Source organism: Pleurodeles waltl, chromosome 1_2, assembly GCF_031143425.1.
Source record: "Pleurodeles waltl isolate 20211129_DDA chromosome 1_2, aPleWal1.hap1.20221129, whole genome shotgun sequence".
Lineage (NCBI taxonomy): Eukaryota > Metazoa > Chordata > Amphibia > Caudata > Salamandridae > Pleurodeles > Pleurodeles waltl.
In genome coordinates this window covers 783,009,147-783,031,210 of record NC_090437.1, presented here as the reverse complement: position 1 = coordinate 783,031,210, position 22,064 = coordinate 783,009,147, and the positions used below count along the sequence as shown (strand labels likewise).

Here is a 22,064-nt window from a genome sequence, read left to right as displayed (position 1 = left end):
TACAGACAAATGCAAGGCAATCAACCGCTTCAAGAAGACAATCAATCAGATCTCCGTGTAATTTATCAAACTGCAGGATCGACACATTTCTTGCCTACCAAACCTCACAATGCACCCAAATGGACAAACTTCAAACCCCACAACTGCCAACTTGACTGTCAGTCTCAGCTTAATTGAGGTCACATTCAACAAAGATTAAACCATTCCATTCCTCAACAGTGGAATACATCAACAACATGCAAAACTGAAGATCCTAAATCTGTCACAGAAAGGCATCCTTGACCTGTTGACACTCAAACTATCTTCCAATAAAAAACATTCCCTTCACTGGAAGGTCATCAAGAAGGTAATCACAAATAAGCTGCAAAAGAAAATCAAGACCAATGGCGTCTTCCAGGAACACTGGACAAGATTCATACTACAGTGCAGCAATGAGGTCAACACCATCTAGGTAGTAGATGAGACTCTCTTCATCATCAATGGTAGTGTTCCCAGTTACCACACCCTTTGGTTCGTCTGTGGGTTCTGAAACCTTTTAGATGCCTTGCTTCAAGATCACATAGTGGCTTCAATGTCCAGGACCTCATATGGTTCTCTTCTTAGATGGCAAAAGATACAAGCTCAAGGAAAAGCCATTAGCAAGGTTAGAGTAGCTGTTCATGGCCTGTGGCATTCCCCAATGTTTGGGCCTATCACCTGTCATGGCCATTCTCTAATTGAAAAATCTGGTTTTCCTCATTTGCATGAGCAGTAAGGTTCAGGAGTATAAGGATGATATGTATCAGTACTTGAAGACCTCACAGGGCAGAGACATTGACCACCTAAAGTGTTGTCTGTGCAGACACCACTCAGTCCTGGATGTCAAAGACCTACTTTAAGTTGAACCCACAGAAAACGTAGGCCATCTTGATCACCAATTAAAACAAACAAGGTTTTCAAAGACAAGAATTGCTGACTGAAATGAACCTTGCTTGCTTCACCCTTCAACTAGAAGCGAGGCCACGTTTTTCAAATTTTGTATCAACAGTTGTGGCTGCTTGAATGCTGTCATAACTTAAAAGGCTGAGACAGCTTAGCATCAAACATACAAAAGATGGTGGGAGGATGCTTGAAATAAGCCTAACTACTTACAATCACTAGGGGTAGCATTCCAACCCATTGTTCTTTTGCCTACATGCCACCTCAGATTAGACCAGCCATATGTAAATCAGTCTTGTCCTTGCACCAATAGGAAAAGTCCAGGTCGAACTGCCAAGCCAGATCCCCTCTGAACCAGAACACAAACAACCCAAGACCTGTTTTGCCCTGATCGCTACCCTTCAGTCAGGTGTAGCGTGGTTCAAGTGGCACAGTGAGCCTAGAACCCATGTCTGCGCATGACTTTGTCACTTGGGGCGCTACATCAAACACACGAAAGGTGATGGGAAGATGCTAGCAATAAGTCTAATTACTGGCAGTTACTGGGATAAGCATTCCAACCCATTCAGCTAAACAACTGCCTCCCAGTGTTTGACTTATTTGAGAGCTTGGGTCTGGATGATGGTCTTCACTCACACAAAGATGGCAGTAATGTCCTGCTCACTTACATTTGAGACATCGAGTTAACCCCAACACTGTACATTAGCTACTGCTGCAAATATGAATCACTCTTCAAGAGTTGTAGCATCATTTTTAAGACAGTTTCCTCCAATGCACTGCCCTACCTAGAAGATGAAATCATGATTTCCAGACAGACGGGCACACAGCACATTTGGCCGCATCATCAGGCTTGAAACAAATGAAATTTCGGAAGGAAAATCTTCACTTCATGTGTGTCAGTGATCTGTAACCACTTCCGTGTGCAACCACTTGGACCGCATACCCTAAATGAATACTTATACAGAGCTTTCCAGGATTTAGATAAATTGCAAGACCTATTGGCTTTGTTATTATTTATAGACATGTTGTGCAACATAGCTTAAAGTAAATAAAAACAAAGTGCTATGGTGCAGCTAGTGCTGGCCGCGTCATAGCACTTTTTTTTGTTTACTTTAAGCCATGCTGCACAGCATTCCCCACTGCTCTGCAACATCTTTAAAAAACATTAACAAAGCTGAATATCTCTCTGACAGGGAGCAGAAGGGGGGCGGGCACTCCCTGCAGAGACATGCACTCTTTTAGAGTGCATGTCCAAACTAAAACAAAGTGCCTGCAGAACCCTGTGGCAGATAGAAGGATACTGGCCATAGGCAGGAAACTCTAGTTGGTCAATGGCAGGGACTGCAACTTGAAGCCTAGAAGGAAGCAGGAAGCCACTGTTCAATAAGAAGCAAGGAAATTAGAGCAAAGTGCAAACCATCCAATGGTAAGTGATGGCAAGTGAGAGGCGGGCCCTAAGCCCTTTTACGTTTTTTGGGTTTTTCAAGAGGTTTCATAAATGAGGTCTATGCACTGTTCCATCTGAACCTAAACACGACCATTTCCTTCAGCACTACAAACACACTTTTTTGGCTCCGAGGTGTTTTTCCTTCCATTTGGAAGAACATTAGAGTGAGGTACAGCTTTCAATAGTTTGAAATTAATTAATACGTGGACACATATAATTTGTTGAAAGCATTTGTATTGTACCATTTATTTTCAGTGCAAAGAATTTCCCACTAAAGTTGAGAGATTGAGAAAAACAAGAAGTATTGGCAAAGGATTCACAGTATGTCACTGGTGAGGTTGGGTCTTAAATTCCTGGATTATGATTCTAAAACATTTAGTAACACCTCATCCCTGGATAATTGAAAGCACGCTGAAACGAACAATATTATCAAAGTTTCACTTGATTTCTCACAAGTGATTCTGAACTGTGATTCGCTCAGAAGGTAAAGCTGAGGCATGTTATTGTCATCCATTTAATCCCTACCCACAGTGTAAATGCAAAGTACAACGTGAAATAGATGGAAGCAGTGAAACTAAAATGGAAAATGCGTTTATGCCCCAAATTGGAAAATTTAAGGCCCTCGTTATGAACTTGGCAGTCGAGACCGCCATGCCGGTGGTGGCAGAATTTACCACCAGCGGCATGGCGGTCTCGACCGCCACATAATGAAGGCAGTGGGGACCGCCGCAGGTGGCCTTTCACCACCACTAGGCTACCACCGACAGGCAGCCTGACAATGGCAGAATTCTTCATCCGACCAATGGATAAAGAACCCTTGTTCAGCCAGCCATTCCATGGCGTGTTCAAGGCTGGCGGAAGAGGTGCTCCAGGGCCCCCCTGGGGGCCCCTGCACTGCCCATGCACTTACGGGCCCACGATTTACAGGCAGTGATCTGCGCGATGGGTGCTACTGCATCCGCCGCACATCGGCATTGGAGCCGTCGGCAATGTCCCGGCCCAGCAGAATGTTTATTATTCAGCCGGGGGGGGGCTCAAGTGTGCTGGCGGTCTGTGATAAGACTGCCAGCATGAACACGGTGGGGATTCCCACTGTGTTCAGAATGACTCTCTAAAATCAGTCCAGTACAAATTGATACCACCTTTTTCAAAAATCAAAAGCATATGCTCAGATTCTACAGCAACCTCTGAACTTTAGGTTTTTATCTACACCAATATTTATCCAAAACATAAACTAGTGTTTAGATAAAGTGGCCCATTGTATGAATTAAATGAAATACATTTACAATAAGGGGTTTCATATTCCCCATTCACATGTACTAATTACCTTTCTCTTTGCATGAAAAATTAACAACTTCAGTGGCAGTCACAAACTATTGAAGAGTTACTGATGACATAGTTGTGGTTGTAACAGACTGGCAAAGAGAAGTCTGACCCTTGGGATTAGCCGTGCACTGGTTGCTAGTTACTAGAAGAGCCCCCTACAAGGTACTTTGTATTACACACAAAGCTTCCATGCCAAAGGACCAATCTTCACCCGGAAGAAAATGAACAAATGCGAACAACAAAGTAACCTACATTCAAGAGGGGCTCGCACCTCTACATTCCTACATAGAATTAAAAAAACATTGGTGGAACATCTTTTTCTGTTCATGCAGCCAAATTATGGAACTCACTACCCACACACATAAGATCCACTGACAACCATCTTAGGTTCAGCAGATTACTCAAGAGCTGTCTCTTCTCCACATGACAACTATATTCACAACACAACAGTGTACCACAATAGTATACTACAGTATACTACAACATGACAAACTCTATTTATTACAATATAGAGATGAACTTGTTGTTATACATGTAATTGTTCATTGAACTATGCTTCCTGTTATAAGCAGACACATTTATATAAGGGGAAAATGTGTATTACACCACAAGATACATGTCTATCAGATAATGTCATAATTACTGACTGCTTCTGTGTGCATTAAAGTGTATTTATAGTGCAGTTTATGCATGCTACTACAACTTTAAGAAATGTCATGACAAAAATGCATATTACACTACAAGATAAATGTGCACATCAGACCATGTATATATTGCTGCTTCTATGCATATATTGGTATTTATAAACGCATACCAATGCCATTGGCATTTATATAGTGTTTTCCAGCCAATAAAGTCTTACCAAGTGTCACATGCATACATGTATGTTTAAGTTGATTCAGTTTTTTGTTATGAAAAAACACAATTCTCCTTTCAATCTCTGTCTCATCACTTATCTCTCTAACTCCTCCCAAACATTTTTGACTACTATGAAACCCCAAACATCCTTCTCAAACTGCCCCCTCCTTTTTTAACCATATCACCTAAGTAACAAGCACACACAATCACGACTTGAAACAAAACCATCGTACTACTTCTCCTTTCAAATACATTTCCATCACTCTATTCCTACTGTACACTCTACTACACACACAATAAATCAAGAGCACAAACCAAACACAACTAATGCATAAAGAAAAGAAAATACTAATCTTCTAACTATTAACCCCTATTTTTAGGTTCTGGAGTAGCGTGCTCCTCACTGCAAAGTTCTTCAATGCCTCGTCACAGATGGTAAGCATTCTATAAATACACTTTACAATTACAGTAACAATTGTGAATTATGGTTTATGCTGCCATCTGTTTCTGATTGTGGGTGTCCATTTGCATTTTTAGGTCTGTACCAGAGGTTAGATTAATAGATGATTATTGCTGTCCTCATAGCACTGTATACAAGTCATTTCCAGAGAGACACATTACAAAAACACAGAGGCCCTCATTACAAATGGCTTGGTTAATTGCAATATATACAATAATTGTGATACTTATAAAATCCTATATTTCCCCAGGACATGTGAAGTATGGGTTTATGTACCTCCAAATGTTATGCAATAAAAGCACCCAAACATTTAATATATATATTTTCGAATATAACCATTGAGGGATTCTGGTGACCTCACAGATCACACGGCTGAAGGCAGAGTGCTTTGTAAGTGACGCCATACCCCTAGATGGCAATTTAGGGCAATGTTTCACATTACCCATAATCCGTATTACATGTTTTAATCAGTGGTTCCCAGACTGTGAACCGGGGACCCCTGGGGGTCCGCGAAGCCTTCTCAGGAGGTCTGTGACTGCGTAGAAAATTAAATAATATTAAAAAAAATTAATAAAATGTATATAAATAAAGTGGCTAAATGTACAGCTGAAAATTTTAAAACATGCTATGACTGTCAAGGAATTTGAAATTGGAGGGTAGAAATTAAATTAGTATCTCAGAGTGATTTGTGGGAGCAGTGCAGCAGCATAAAACAGAATATAGTATGGACGATGTGTGGCTTCAATTGAATTTGGAAAACCTCCAACCTTCCTATTAAAAGTAATTTTATTTTGTTATTTTATTTGTTTGCAAATTAAATAAAATGTGCTAGGATTTGTGTATTTATTTTATGGAATGCTTGTTTCTGCATTTTCTGTGTATTGTTTTTCAGTTCAATTCGTCGACAATGTTTAGGTCGGGGTCCCCGGCTTCCACTAATTACTCAGTGGGGGTCCCCGGATTCCAATAATAATTCAGTGGGGGTGCCTGGGTTCCAGTAATGGTAAAGTGGGGGTCCACAGAAGTCAAAGGGTTGGGAACCACTGTTTTATATTACATATTTATTGGAATTAGCGAAATACCGAATTATATTGTGTCCTTATGTACAGTAAAAAGAGAACAATCTTTAATTGTGTAGTTAAGAATGTAGAATTTCAGGGAAAAAAACATATTCTCTTGAAAATGTATTATGTGAAAGAACAGACCAATTATAAATGTACACATTGATCCTTATTCGGGATTCATCTTTCAATTAATGCTTCTTGAAGAGCGGTGTAAACTGCTAGACTCGTTGAAAATGTAATTGTTGCTGACAGAGATGGCGCAATATTTCATGTTCAGACACACATTCCCCAGGGGAGATCCCACCAGTCCCGGCCTTCACAATGGTGAGCAGAGGTCATGGTATTGTTCCCACCGGTGGAATCCCTCACATCTACCTCCAGGATGAAAGTATTTAAGTAGCTCATGTCTTGTACTACATGCAAAAATGGGATTTTGTGGCACCATCATGCATCAATACAGTTCAACTCTCTATTCAGGTATGAGGCATATTCTCATTGGGTGCTAGTAAACTGGCAGAGCCATTAGAATTGTCCTACTCCCGATGATTACATGTTTTAACACAGTGTGTAATTTTAATCTTGCTCACGTTTTCACAGTTCTTTACGTCATTAGTTTATAAACGCGATTTTCAATATGACATAGATGAAACAGGTTGTTTTATTGTTTAGTGCCACAAACAAATAAAGACCCTTGACAGAGGCACTCTTGATGACTGGTCTGGAGTGCCTCAGAAATGTGGACTCAGTACTGGACTGAATATAGACTTGTAGCGCAGAAGTATGACTTAAGGCTGCCAGTGCCCTGTTGTAATGGCCAGTCATATCAATTACCTTTTCTCCACAATCGGAAATTAGCGCAATAATTTTGCTGGATTCAACCCTAAATGGGCAGAATTGCAACTAGCTCAAATATATTCACACTTACTACTGCGATCACCCACAGATGGCTAAAACGCATGCCTGAGAAGATATACAGGCGATTTGGATGGTACCTACTTTGCAAATAAACATGGTCTCTCAATCTGCATGTAAGCACCGGCTGGGCTACGTTATGTTATACATATTAATATGGCGCATATTCTGCCATTGCCGACTTAATAAGCTTATTGTCTAACAATGTATGTCCACTTTATCAGGCTTTTTCTTTGGTCCTGTATGAAGATAACTAACTTTTTCAACTTGGCAATAGCATCTCTGCTTCAGGGGTCTAATCATGCAATGGTCTTTGGCTTCTGCATGCAGTGCCCAGGAGTCAGAAAAACCTTTATGTGTCCACCCACTCCCCTTTGCAGGCGGCAGGTGCTTTAAGGCGTAAGTCATATTTATATGCCCCACTGGCATCGGCAAGTACCTAAAAGCGTACATCACTTCTTGTGTGCCCCCCTGAAAAGGGCTGGTGCCTCAAGGCACTAAAGTAAGACAAATCTGTTTGAACCCCACTGCTGAGGGCAGGTATCAATCATGGCACTGTCAGAAAAGTCTCCTATGCAGATGTCAGCAATGCCTTGTTCCACTTTCTTTTGTAGAGACATTGTACTGACTTAGTGAATTGGAAGGGGACTACAGAACTTAAAAAGTTGATTTAACCCATTGATCTGCAGATGTTCTTTCAATTCACACAGCATTACATAAAGTAATCATAGTTATGGAATACTATTTGACAGCAAAATGCCTTAACTATAAACGTATGGACAATCTCTACTGGTCACCCACATAGTCAATGTCACATCACAAGCACTTCATTAGTCATTTCACAGTTACATCCTACCAAGCTCTACCTTTTATTACTCAATACACTCAATGGCACTCTTGATTGGTACAACAGTCAGACACTCACTAACTGTACCGGAAATGTGTAACAAACATGTTAGTCGCATAGATTCCCTGCCAGAGTCTTCCGGACTCTTTTATTTATCTGTACAGAAAGAATGCATTCTGATGTCACTTTTCACGTGTTCTCTTGCACGTTTCATACTATCCTCATTCCCAATCTTTGTACAGTAATATTATAAAATGACATTTACGAACACAAAGCTTAATTATTAACGAAGGACAACAAAGGGTCTCATTGCAACCTCCTTCTACCCAACTTCTATTTACCCCTCACCCTCAAACGTCATGTATCATTATTATACCGTTAATCCATTATTTTTTATACTACGGTACCATACTAATGACATAACTGCCCTGCTCCAGCAATGGTATAGCTGATGTGTCATGGACTTTAGTGAAAGGAAAAAAATGCCCCGCCTGGGTACTGTTTGAATTATAAAATAAAAGCAATAGTCAGGGTTCACTGGGCACAGACCTCGGGCCCCACTGCCACTGCACCTGATGCACCAAGATCGCGCTTAGTCCTCAATCTAAAGAGATCAGCCACCAACAGTAGACTTCCAGATCCCTTCCTACTATTTTGTTTGCAGTAGAACTGTATGTCTTCCTTCCCTGTAACAGTCACTTGAAAGGAAAGGGACTCAGTGCCTGATGTACAAAGATTCCATTTTGCAAAAAATGATCACAAATGTTGCACCGACATTTTTGCAAATGCATTCTGATTTTGCAAACTAACCTGTGTACAAATAGGTCACATAACAAAATACCTAATCACAAGGGGTTGCTGCCTAACTTGCAATAATTAGGTGGGTCACAATCTCTGGTCCCCTGTGATTGGCCAAAATGACTGGGATGGTGGACTGCAATTGACAACAGACCACTATCGTTGTGATTGTTTTCCACAATTGCTACATTTAAAAAAAAAATCTGAGTTCCTTTAAGGAACCCCTTCTGCTTTGAAAAGAACAAATGTTCAGTTTTCCATAAAGGAGAACTTCAGTGAGAGCAGGCAGTGGCCACACAATGGTCCCTGGGCCGTTACCTAGTCCCTCTGAAACTGTCATACTGATTCCCAATGAGGAAAGTTCCAAAAGGGCCCACTACCGCATTGCCAATGTGGAAGGTATTTTCTTAACATGCCCTTCCAAACTGCGATTTAGTGTGGGTTTCTAAACCAATTTTGTGATCAGTGCAAATGTTTCTGTATTGAAAACTTATGTTAGTACATCAGAAAAAGTAATTTAGGATTTGCGACCACTAAATTACTGTAAGGAAATGCCTCCTTGGCATGGTTGCCCCCTGACTTTTTGCCTTTGCTGATGCTATGTTTACAATTGAAAGTGTGCTGAGGCCTGCTAACCAGGCCCCAGCACCAGTGTTCTTTCCCTAACCTGTACTTTTGTATCCACAATTGGCAGACCCTGGCATCCAGATAAGTCCCTTGTAACTGGTACTTCTAGTACCAAGGGCCCTGATGCCAGGGAAGGTCTCTAAGGGCTGCAGCATGTCTTATGCCACCCTGGAGACCTCTCACTCAGCACAGACACACTGCTTACCAGCTTGTGTGTGCTAGTGAGGACAAAACGAGTAAGTCGACATGGCACTCCCCTCAGGGTGCCATGCCAGCCTCTCACTGCCTATGCAGTATAGGTAAGACACCCCTCTAGCAGGCCTTACAGCCCTAAGGCAGGGTGCACTATACCATAGGTGAGGGTACCAGTGCATGAGCATGGTACCCCTACAGTGTCTAAACAAAACCTTGGACATTGTAAGTGCAGGGTAGCCATAAGAGTATATGGTCTGGGAGTCTGTCAAACACGAACTCCACAGCACCATAGTGGCTACACTGAAAACTGGGAAGTTTGGTATCAAACTTCTCAGCACAATAAATGCACACTGATGCCAGTGTACATTTTATTGTAAAATACACCACAGAGGGCACCTTAGAGGTGCCCCCTGAAACTTAACCGACTATCTGTGTAGGCTGACTAGTTTTAGCAGCCTGCCACAAACCGAGACATGTTGCTGGCCCCATGGGGAGAGTGCCTTTGTCACTCTGAGGCCAGTAACAAAGCCTGCACTGGGTGGAGATGCTAACACCTCTCCCAGGCAGGAATTGTCACACCTGGCGGTGAGCCTCAAAGGCTCACCTCCTTTGTGCCAACCCAGCAGGACACTCCAGCTAGTGGAGTTGCCCGCCCCCTCCGGCCAGGCCCCACTTTTGGCGGCAAGGCCGGAGAAAATAATGAGAATAACAAGGAGGAGTCACTGGCCAGTCAGGACAGCCCCTAAGGTGTCCTGAGCTGAGGTGACTCTAACTTTTAGAAATCCTCCATCTTGCAGATGGAGGATTCCCCCAATAGGGTTAGGATTGTGACCCCCTCCCCTTGGGAGGAGGCACAAAGAGGGTGTACCCACCCTCAGGGCTAGTAGCCATTGGCTACTAACCCCCCAGACCTAAACACGCCCTTAAATTTAGTATTTAAGGGCTACCCTGAACCCTAGAAAATCAGATTCCTGCAACAAGAAGAAGGACTGCCCAGCTGAAAACCCCTGCAGCGGAAGACCAGAAGACGACAACTGCCTTGGCTCCAGAAACTCACCGGCCTGTCTCCTGCCTTCCAAAGATCCTGCTCCAGCGACGCCTTCCGAAGGGACCAGCGACCTCGACATCCTCTGAGGACTGCCCCTGCTTCGAAAAGACAAGAAACTCCCGAGGACAGCGGACCTGCTCCAAAGAAAAGCTGCAACTTTGTTTCCAGCAGCTTTAAAGAACCCTGCAAGCTCCCCGCAAAAGGCGTGAGACTTGCAACACTGCACCCGGCGACCCCGACTCGGTTGGTGGCGATCCAACACCTCAGGAGGGACCCCAGGACTACTCTAAGACTGTGAGTACAAAAACCTGTCCCCCCTGAGCCCCCCCCCAGCGCCGCCTGCAGAGGGAATCCCGAGGCTTCCCCTGACCGCGACTCTTTGAAACCAAAGTCCCGACACCTGGGAGAGACCCTGCACCCGCAGCCCCCAGGACCTGAAGGACCGGACTTTCACTGGAGGAGTGACCCCCAGGAGTCCCTCTCCCTTGCCCAAGTGGAGGTTTCCCCGAGGAACCCCCCCCTTGCCTGCCTGCAGCGCTGAAGAGATCCCTAGATCTCCCATTGACTTCCATTACAAACCCGACGCTTGTTCCTACACTGCACCCGGCCGCCCCCGCGCTGCTGAGGGTGAAATTTCTGCGTGGACTTGTGTCCCCCCCGGTGCCCTACAAAACCCCCCTGGTCTGCCCTCCGAAGACGCGGGTACTTACCTGCAAGCAGACCGGAACCGGGGCACCCCCTTCTCTCCATTCTAGCCTATGTGTTTTGGGCACCACTTTGGACTCTGCACCTGACCGGCCCTGAGCTGCTGGTGTGGTGACTTTGGGGTTGCTCTGAACCCCCAACGGTGGGCTACCTTGGACCAAGAACTGAGCCCTGTAAGTGTCTTACTTACCTGGTTAATCTAACGAATACTTACCTCCCCTAGGAACTGTGAAAATTGCACTAAGTGTCCACTTTCAAAACAGCTATTTGTCCATAACTTGAAAAGTATACATGCAATTTTGATGATTTGAAGTTCCTAAAGTACTTACCTGCAATACCTTTCGAATGAGATATTACATGTAGAATTTGAACCTGTGGTTCTTAAAATAAACTAAGAAAAGATATTTTTCTATATAAAAACCTATTGGCTGGATTTGTCTCTGAGTGTGTGTACCTCATTTATTGTCTTGTGTATGTACAACAAATGCTTAACACTACTCCTTGGATAAGCCTACTGCTCGACCACACTACCACAAAATAGAGCATTAGTATTATCTATTTTTACCACTATTTTACCTCTAAGGGGAACCCTTGGACTCTGTGCATGCTATTCCTTACTTTGAAATAGCACATACAGAGCCAACTTCCTACATTGGTGGATCAGCGGTGGGGTACAAGACTTTGCATTTGCTGGACTACTCAGCCAATACCTGATCACACGACAAATTCCAAAATTGTCATTAGAAATTGATTTTTGCAATTTGAAAAGTTTTCTAAATTCTTAAAAGTCCTGCTAGGGCCTTGTGTGTTAAGTCCCTGTTTAGCATTGTCTTTTAGAGTTTAAAAGTTTGTAAAAGTTTGAATTAGATTCTAGAACCAGTTTTAGTTTCTTAAAAAGTATTCCAACTTTTAGAAGCATAATGTCTAGCACAGATGTGAATGTGGTGGAACTCGACACCACACCTTACCTCCATCTACAGATGAGAGAGCTAAGGTCACTCTGTAAACTAAAGAAAATAGCAATGGGCCCCAAACCTACCAAAGTACAGCTCCAGGAGCTGTTGGCAGAGTTTGAAAAGGCCAACCCCTCTGAGGATGGCAACTCAGAGGATGAAGATAGTGACTTGGAGGGAAATTCCCCCCCTCCAGTCCTACTTAGGGAGAGCAGGGCTTCTCAAGCCCTGACTCCACAAATAATAGTCAGAGATGCTGGTTCCCTCACAGGAGGGACCAACAACTCTGAAATCACTGAGGATAACTCCAGTGAAGAGGACATCCAGTTAGCCAGGATGGCCAAAAGATTGGCTTTGGAAAGACAGATCCTAGCCATAGAGAGGGAAAGACAAGAGATGGGCCTAGGACCCATCAATGGTGGCAGCAACATAAATAGGGTCAGAGATTCTCCTGACATGTTGAAAATCCCCAAAGGGATTGTAACTAAATATGAAGATGGTGATGACATCACCAAATGGTTCACAGCTTTTGAGAGGGCTTGTGTAACCAGAAAAGTGAACAGATCTCACTGGGGTGCTCTCCTTTGGGAAATGTTCACAGGAAAGTGTAGGGATAGACTCCTCACACTCTCTGGACAAGATGCAGAATCTTATGACCTCATGAAGGGTACCCTGATTGAGGGCTTTGGATTCTCCACTGAGGAGTACAGGATTAGGTTCAGGGGGGCTCAAAAATCCTCGAGCCAGACCTGGGTTGACTTTGTTGACTACTCAGTGAAAACACTAGATGGTTGGATTCAAGGCAGTGGTGTAAGTAATTATGATGGGCTGTACAATTTATTTGTGAAAGAACACCTGTTAAGTAATTGTTTCAATGATAAACTGCATCAGCATCTGGTAGACCTAGGACCAATTTCTCCCCAAGAATTGGGAAAGAAGGCGGACCATTGGGTCAAGACAAGGGTGTCCAAGACTTCAACAGGGGGTGACCAAAAGAAAGGGGTCACAAAGACTCCCCAGCAGAAGGGTGATGAGACAACCAAAACTAAAAATAGTAAAGAGTCTTCTACAGGCCCCCAAAAACCTGCACAGGAGGGTGGGCCCAGAGCCTCTTCACAAAACAATGGGTACAAGGGTAAAAACTTTGATCCCAAAAAGGCCTGGTGTCATAGCTGTAGACAGCATGGACACCAAACTGGAGACAAGGCCTGTCCCAAGAAAGGTTCCACTCCAAACTCCCATCCAGGTAACACTGGTATGGCTAGTCTCCAAGTGGGATCAACAGTGTGCCCAGAGCAAATCAGGGTCCACACTGAAGCTACTCTAGTTTCTGAGGGTGGGGTGGATTTAGCCACACTAGCTGTCTGGCCGCCTAACATGCAAAAATACAGACAGCAACTCTTAATTAATGGGACTAGAATAGAGGGCCTGAGGGATACAGGTGCCAGTGTCACCATGGTGACAGAGAAACTGGTTTCCCCTGGCCAATACCTGACTGGAAAAACTTACACAGTCACCAACGCTGACAATCAGAGAAAAGTACATCCCATGGCAATGGTTACTTTAGAATGGGGAGGGGTCAATGGCCTGAAACAGGTGGTGGTCTCCTCAAATATCCCAGTGGACTGTCTGCTTGGAAATGACCTGGAGTCCTCAGCATGGGCTGAGGTAGAGCTAAAAACCCATGCAGCCATGCTGGGTATCCCTGAACTGGTGTGTGTGAAAACAAGAGCACAATGCAAGGCACAGGGTGAAAAAGTAGAGCTGGAGTCTGGAAAAATGGCCCAGCCTACCAAGAGAACAGGAAAGTCAGTTGGGAAACCAACTGCAACACAGCAAAAGAAAGGGAACCTCTCTTCTCAGGAAGAAGTTCTGCCCTCTGAGGGAACTGAGCCTTTGGAACTTGAACCTTATCAGGTTGAGCTCTTAGGCCCAGGGGGACCCTCAAGGGAAGAGCTGTGTAAGGGACAAGAAACCTGTCCCTCTCTTGAAGGCCTTAGGCAGCAAGCTGCTGAAGAGTCCAAAGGCAAGAAAAATGGAACACATAGGGTCTATTGGGAAGATGGGCTCCTGTACACTGAGGCCAGAGACCCCAAACCTGGTGCCACTAGGAGAGTGGTAGTGCCTCAGCTGTTCAGAGAGTTCATCCTAACATTGGCCCATGACATTCCCCTTGCTGGACATTTGGGACAAACCAAGACGTGGGAGAGGTTAGTCAACCACTTCTACTGGCCCAATATGTCCAACATGGTTAAGGAGTTTTGCCTCTCCTGCCCCACCTGTCAAGCCAGTGGTAAGACAGGTGGGCACCCAAAGGCCCCCCTCATTCCACTTCCAGTGGTGGGGGTGCCCTTTGAAAGAGTGGGTGTGGACATAGTTGGTCCACTGGAACCTCCCACAGCCTCAGGAAATATGTATATCCTGGTAGTAGTGGATCATGCTACCAGGTATCCTGAAGCTATTCCCCTTAGGTCGACTACTGCCCCTGCAGTAGCCAAGGCCCTCATTGGTATCTTTACCAGGGTGGGTTTCCCTAAGGAGGTGGTGTCTGACAGAGGTACCAACTTCATGTCAGCATACCTAAAGCACATGTGGAATGAGTGTGGAGTGACTTATAAATTCACTACACCTTACCATCCACAAACTAATGGCTTAGTTGAGAGATTCAACAAGACATTAAAAGGCATGATCATGGGGCTCCCAGAAAAACTCAAAAGGAGATGGGATGTCCTCCTGCCATGTCTGCTTTTCGCTTACAGGGAGGTACCACAGAAGGGAGTAGGGTTCTCACCCTTTGAACTTCTGTTTGGTCATCCTGTAAGGGGACCACTTGCCCTTGTTAAAGAAGGCTGGGAGAGACCTCTCCATGAGCCTAAACAGGACATAGTGGACTATGTACTTGGCCTTCGCTCTAGAATGGCAGAGTACATGGAAAAGGCCACCAAAAACCTTGAGGCCAGCCAACAGCTCCAGAAGTTTTGGTATGACCAAAAGGCTGCACTGGTTGAGTTCCAACCAGGGCAGAAAGTCTGGGTTCTGGAGCCTGTGGCTCCCAGGGCACTCCAGGACAAATGGAGTGGCCCTTACCCAGTACTAGAGAGGAAGAGTCAGGTCACCTACTTGGTGGACCTGGGCACAAGCAGGAGCCCCAAAAGGGTGATCCATGTAAACCGCCTTAAGCTCTTCCACGACAGGGCTGATGTCAATCTGTTGATGGTAACAGATGAGGATCAGGAGGCAGAGAGTGAACCTCTCCCTGATCTTCTGTCATCAGACCCAAAAGATGGTACAGTGGATGGAGTGATCTACTCAGACACCCTCTCTGGCCAACAGCAAGCTGATTGTAGGAGAGTCCTACAACAGTTTCCTGAACTCTTCTCCTTAACCCCTGGTCAGACACACCTGTGTACCCATGATGTGGACACAGGAGACAGCATGCCTGTCAAGAACAAAATCTTTAGACAGTCTGACCATGTTAAGGAAAGCATCAAGGTGGAAGTCCACAAGATGCTGGAATTGGGAGTCATTGAGCGCTCTGACAGCCCCTGGGCTAGCCCAGTGGTCTTAGTCCCCAAACCTCACACCACAGATGGAAAGAAAGAGATGAGGTTTTGTGTGGACTACAGAGGGCTCAATTCTGTCACCAAGACAGATGCTCATCCAATTCCAAGAGCTGATGAGCTCATTGATAAATTAGGTGCTGCCAAATTTCTAAGTACCTTTGACTTGACAGCAGGGTACTGGCAAATAAAAATGGCACCTGGAGCAAAAGAAAAGACAGCATTCTCCACACCTGATGGGCATTATCAGTTTACTGTTATGCCCTTTGGTTTAAAGAATGCCCCTGCCACCTTCCAAAGGTTGGTGAATCAAGTCCTTGCTGGCTTGGAGTCCTTTAGCACAGCTTATCTTGATGATATTGCTGTCTTTAGCTCCACCTGGCAGGATCACCTGGTCCACCTGAGGAAGGTTTTAAAGGCTCTGCAATCTGCAGGCCTCTCTATCAAGGCATCCAAATGCCAGATAGGGCAGGGAACTGTGGTTTACTTGGGACACCTTGTAGGTGGAGGCCAAGTTCAGCCACTCCAACCCAAGATCCAGACTATTCTGGACTGGGTAGCTCCAAAAACCCAGACTCAAGTCAGGGCATTCCTTGGCTTGACTGGGTACTACAGGAGGTTTGTGAAGGGATATGGATCCATTGTGACAGCCCTCACTGAGCTCACCTCCAAGAAAATGCCCAAGAAAGTGAACTGGACTGTGGACTGCCAACAGGCCTTTGACACCCTGAAACAGGCAATGTGCTCAGCACCAGTTCTCAAAGCTCCAGATTATCCTAAGCAGTTCATTGTGCAGACTGATGCCTCTGAACATGGGATAGGGGCAGTTTTGTCCCAAACAAATGATGATGGCCTTGACCAGCCTGTTGCTTTCATTAGCAGGAGGTTACTCCCCAGGGAGCAGCGTTGGAGTGCCATTGAGAGGGAGGCCTTTGCTGTGGTCTGGTCCCTGAAGAAGCTGAGACCATACCTCTTTGGGACTCACTTCCTAGTTCAAACTGACCACAGACCTCTCAAATGGCTGATGCAAATGAAAGGTGAAAATCCTAAACTGTTGAGGTGGTCCATCTCCCTACAGGGAATGGACTTTATAGTGGAACACAGACCTGGGACTGCCCATGCCAATGCAGATGGCCTTTCCAGGTTCTTCCACTTAGAAAATGAAGACTCTCTTGGGAAAGGTTAGTCTCATCCTCTTTCGTTTGGGGGGGGGGTTGTGTAAGGAAATGCCTCCTTGGCATGGTTGCCCCCTGACTTTTTGCCTTTGCTGATGCTATGTTTACAATTGAAAGTGTGCTGAGGCCTGCTAACCAGGCCCCAGCACCAGTGTTCTTTCCCTAACCTGTACTTTTGTATCCACAATTGGCAGACCCTGGCATCCAGATAAGTCCCTTGTAACTGGTACTTCTAGTACCAAGGGCCCTGATGCCAGGGAAGGTCTCTAAGGGCTGCAGCATGTCTTATGCCACCCTGGAGACCTCTCACTCAGCACAGACACACTGCTTACCAGCTTGTGTGTGCTAGTGAGGACAAAACGAGTAAGTCGACATGGCACTCCCCTCAGGGTGCCATGCCAGCCTCTCACTGCCTATGCAGTATAGGTAAGACACCCCTCTAGCAGGCCTTACAGCCCTAAGGCAGGGTGCACTATACCATAGGTGAGGGTACCAGTGCATGAGCATGGTACCCCTACAGTGTCTAAACAAAACCTTGGACATTGTAAGTGCAGGGTAGCCATAAGAGTATATGGTCTGGGAGTCTGTCAAACACGAACTCCACAGCACCATAGTGGCTACACTGAAAACTGGGAAGTTTGGTATCAAACTTCTCAGCACAATAAATGCACACTGATGCCAGTGTACATTTTATTGTAAAATACACCACAGAGGGCACCTTAGAGGTGCCCCCTGAAACTTAACCGACTATCTGTGTAGGCTGACTAGTTTTAGCAGCCTGCCACAAACCGAGACATGTTGCTGGCCCCATGGGGAGAGTGCCTTTGTCACTCTGAGGCCAGTAACAAAGCCTGCACTGGGTGGAGATGCTAACACCTCTCCCAGGCAGGAATTGTCACACCTGGCGGTGAGCCTCAAAGGCTCACCTCCTTTGTGCCAACCCAGCAGGACACTCCAGCTAGTGGAGTTGCCCGCCCCCTCCGGCCAGGCCCCACTTTTGGCGGCAAGGCCGGAGAAAATAATGAGAATAACAAGGAGGAGTCACTGGCCAGTCAGGACAGCCCCTAAGGTGTCCTGAGCTGAGGTGACTCTAACTTTTAGAAATCCTCCATCTTGCAGATGGAGGATTCCCCCAATAGGGTTAGGATTGTGACCCCCTCCCCTTGGGAGGAGGCACAAAGAGGGTGTACCCACCCTCAGGGCTAGTAGCCATTGGCTACTAACCCCCCAGACCTAAACACGCCCTTAAATTTAGTATTTAAGGGCTACCCTGAACCCTAGAAAATCAGATTCCTGCAACAAGAAGAAGGACTGCCCAGCTGAAAACCCCTGCAGCGGAAGACCAGAAGACGACAACTGCCTTGGCTCCAGAAACTCACCGGCCTGTCTCCTGCCTTCCAAAGATCCTGCTCCAGCGACGCCTTCCGAAGGGACCAGCGACCTCGACATCCTCTGAGGACTGCCCCTGCTTCGAAAAGACAAGAAACTCCCGAGGACAGCGGACCTGCTCCAAAGAAAAGCTGCAACTTTGTTTCCAGCAGCTTTAAAGAACCCTGCAAGCTCCCCGCAAAAGGCGTGAGACTTGCAACACTGCACCCGGCGACCCCGACTCGGTTGGTGGCGATCCAACACCTCAGGAGGGACCCCAGGACTACTCTAAGACTGTGAGTACAAAAACCTGTCCCCCCTGAGCCCCCCCCAGCGCCGCCTGCAGAGGGAATCCCGAGGCTTCCCCTGACCGCGACTCTTTGAAACCAAAGTCCCGACACCTGGGAGAGACCCTGCACCCGCAGCCCCCAGGACCTGAAGGACCGGACTTTCACTGGAGGAGTGACCCCCAGGAGTCCCTCTCCCTTGCCCAAGTGGAGGTTTCCCCGAGGAACCCCCCCCTTGCCTGCCTGCAGCGCTGAAGAGATCCCTAGATCTCCCATTGACTTCCATTACAAACCCGACGCTTGTTCCTACACTGCACCCGGCCGCCCCCGCGCTGCTGAGGGTGAAATTTCTGCGTGGACTTGTGTCCCCCCCGGTGCCCTACAAAACCCCCCTGGTCTGCCCTCCGAAGACGCGGGTACTTACCTGCAAGCAGACCGGAACCGGGGCACCCCCTTCTCTCCATTCTAGCCTATGTGTTTTGGGCACCACTTTGGACTCTGCACCTGACCGGCCCTGAGCTGCTGGTGTGGTGACTTTGGGGTTGCTCTGAACCCCCAACGGTGGGCTACCTTGGACCAAGAACTGAGCCCTGTAAGTGTCTTACTTACCTGGTTAATCTAACGAATACTTACCTCCCCTAGGAACTGTGAAAATTGCACTAAGTGTCCACTTTCAAAACAGCTATTTGTCCATAACTTGAAAAGTATACATGCAATTTTGATGATTTGAAGTTCCTAAAGTACTTACCTGCAATACCTTTCGAATGAGATATTACATGTAGAATTTGAACCTGTGGTTCTTAAAATAAACTAAGAAAAGATATTTTTCTATATAAAAACCTATTGGCTGGATTTGTCTCTGAGTGTGTGTACCTCATTTATTGTCTTGTGTATGTACAACAAATGCTTAACACTACTCCTTGGATAAGCCTACTGCTCGACCACACTACCACAAAATAGAGCATTAGTATTATCTATTTTTACCACTATTTTACCTCTAAGGGGAACCCTTGGACTCTGTGCATGCTATTCCTTACTTTGAAATAGCACATACAGAGCCAACTTCCTACAATTACTTTGTACATCACGCCCCTAAATTCTTAGTGAAATCCTGCTGCCAAAATCTCCTTGTGGATGCTGCTGGTTTCAGACCGTGGTTTTGAGATTTTTAACAGATCCATGGGTGATAAAGGAAAGACACAAGCTGGCACTGGAGGGAATATTGCAGGTGCCTGCAAAATAGTATGGATACCCGAGCAGTTGGATTACCAGATTATTTCAAATCACAGGGACACCACGGGACAGATTTTCAAAGAAGCTGTTTGCACAAATTCATCAGTGTACAGTGAGTCACAGACCGTCCGACTCATTAATATGAATGGGCCAGGAACCTGTGTAATGCCTGATTGCGGATGCTGGGGTGGAGGCCTGCGTGGTACAGTAAACTGCCATTTCAGCACTTATTGTGCGGGCACAAAGAGTGGCGCATTGTGAGTGAGGCATCAGGAACAGAATGCAACCATGGGTTCGACCCTTTTTGCTCCTAGAACTGTCCACAGGCTGCTCATTCAGGTGCCTACTGCCAGAAATGTGACTCACAAGTACTCACAATGTGGGCACTCGTGTACAGAGGACATTTGCAAAATGGAGAAATGGGCTGGTAGGTAGCTGCCTACATTGTACGGGCCTAATTAAAAAGAAGGAGTAAGCCAGAAGTACTACAAGAGTAAGTGATAGCAAAATCTTTGTGAACTGGACATGTGAGTGTGTGAGGACTAAACACTGGGGAATGACGAAGCAAGGATAGTAAGATCTCCAAAGCCATTAAGCTTAAGTGATGTTGGGGTTATCATGTTTAAGGTGGAGAGGTGGTCACCTGAAGCAAAGGACGCTGTGTTACTCCTGTGCGCCGCTAGAGTGACCTCATGAGGCGTACTACTGGGTCCAGTTCCAGACCTCACGTATGTCCACAGACAGCCCAGAGGTGGGCCGCCAGTGTGTGCATGGTTGAAGCGGAATGCCCTATAAGGGGCTCAATAATCAAAAGAAGGATAGGCTGCAGAGGAGAGGAATACTGGTAGTTCTAAGTAAGTGCATAATGCTTGGGTGGGTGAAAGCCACAAGCAATGTAATACAACTCTATTCGCAGCCAGGGGAGTAGATGAATGGAACAGCCAAAGGGTAGGGGAAAAGATGCATCTGAAAGGCCTACAGACCGCGAACAGCAATAAGTAAAGAATGGTGATGCTTGAGATTACTGGCCTGATTCACAAACATTCTGCTGTGTAACCTAAGCACTGCTGCCTTTACTCCTGGATTCCAGGAGTAAGCTGTGAATACTCCTAGAGTACAGGGGTAAGGCAGGAGTACTAAAGGAGTAGGTCAGAAGAATCAGGTTTCACGTGTACACACTAGGCATAAAGGGTACCCAGGGAAATGGTCGCTTTTGATGAGCGTAGTGACGTAACTAGAACCATCCATCACGAAACCTCCTATGTCGTGCTTGCCCGCAGTTTTGCTGCACTGTGGATATTTTATTGCGGAGGCAGAGGGAGGCCCTTTGCTGAGATGCAGGTGAGAAATAATAGAGCTGCACCACATGAGAACATAATATGAACTGAGAGGACGATCATGATCGGGCGTGTCAGCAACCTCGTCGCGGGGGCTCGCGCACAGCTGCATAGAAAGCCTGGAGCAGAATTTTAGCAAGCACAACTCCGTGTGAAAAGTGTATGGAATGTGTATCGCTAACATTTAAAGGATCTTTTTACAGCATATTATCATCCACGGAAATGTTTCTATGCCCACGCGCAACCCAAACCTTCTGAACAGGACAGCATCATATAGAACTTATTTTAAAAGGAAAGTCTAACATTTTCCTTCCAACGTTATCAGGCATCGCGTCGACACATCACACGGTTGTTTCGGATGTTCATTGTGGAGGGGCGCACGAGAGACCACGCTGCATGCGGACCTGTAAGCATTTAAGCTGCTTTGTATACACTCACCTCCTCCCCACCCTGCTGTCTTCGCTTCTACAAAGAACACTTGGATTTATTAACCTTTGCTCTGCTTAGTTATTATACTTCATGTAGGAAGGAGCAAGACAGACGGGTGTGGGAAGACAATACAGAGATACTTGGAAGATGCGCAGAAAGAGACTACGAGATGTAAAAATAAAGCCACACTGAGCGGGGAGGTGGGGAAGGGGGAAGAGACAGGGACAACGACAGTGGAGACAGATTAAGAGTCATAAAGCAAGCCATGGGGCCGGAGCTAAGGAGATGGGCGGATGAGCACGCACAAAGATGGGCAGAGATACGAGGATAACGAGAAAGACGGGAGATACTGTGTGAGCGTGGGGGGTGTTAGAGATGAAGTGAGAGAGACTTTGAGAGCGACAGACAGGGCGAGAAAGACGAGAGAGGCAGAGATACAGAAAGAGACGGACAACAAGGGAGAAAAGATAGAACACAGAGACTGGAGATAGAATCAAAGACTGCTAGAGATTAGAGA

At 45.8% G+C, this 22,064-nt stretch overlaps 1 protein-coding gene across 1 annotated transcript in view; it reads right to left on the bottom strand.

The window, feature by feature from the left end:
* TLL1 (tolloid like 1) overlaps positions 1–22,064 on the bottom strand; it is a 519,202-nt gene that overhangs the window by 495,264 nt on the left and 1,874 nt on the right. The gene's annotated exons all lie outside the window — the stretch shown is intronic.